The 389-nt window shown below is 45.8% G+C and overlaps 1 protein-coding gene across 1 annotated transcript in view; it reads left to right on the top strand.

The window, feature by feature from the left end:
* The window catches only part of LOC119592569, a gene marked incomplete at its 3' end in the record, with an annotated part of 18,718 nt that overhangs the window by 1,976 nt on the left and 16,353 nt on the right, over window positions 1–389 (top strand).

Below are 389 nucleotides of genomic sequence, written 5' to 3'. Positions count from 1 at the left end.
GTGGTGACCCACTGAACATGACCCAATACTGGGTGGCAACACGTCCTTTGAAGAACCCTGTGTTAGAGGATTGGCAGGGGATGTCATGGAGGAGGAAAGGCAGAGTGATGGTGTGGTCGAGGAATGACAAGGTGAAGGTATGATGGATAAATGGCAGTGACTGTATAGTGGACTGGCAGAGTGATGGTGTGGTAAAGAGATGTCAGGCTGAAGGTGCAGTATAGGGATGGCAGGGTGATGATGTGGCTGAGGATTGGCAAAGGTTTTGTGGTAGGGATGATAAGGTGAACTGACAGTGAACAGGAACCATTTTCTTTATATTTTTGTCCGAGTATCACAACTTCTCAGAAGTAAATTCCATTGCAGGTAACCATTTATAGGGAAAAAAA

Source organism: Penaeus monodon, chromosome 30 (assembly GCF_015228065.2).
Source record: "Penaeus monodon isolate SGIC_2016 chromosome 30, NSTDA_Pmon_1, whole genome shotgun sequence".
NCBI classification, from domain to species: domain Eukaryota; kingdom Metazoa; phylum Arthropoda; class Malacostraca; order Decapoda; family Penaeidae; genus Penaeus; species Penaeus monodon.
This window is presented reverse-complemented; position numbering and strand designations above follow the sequence as displayed.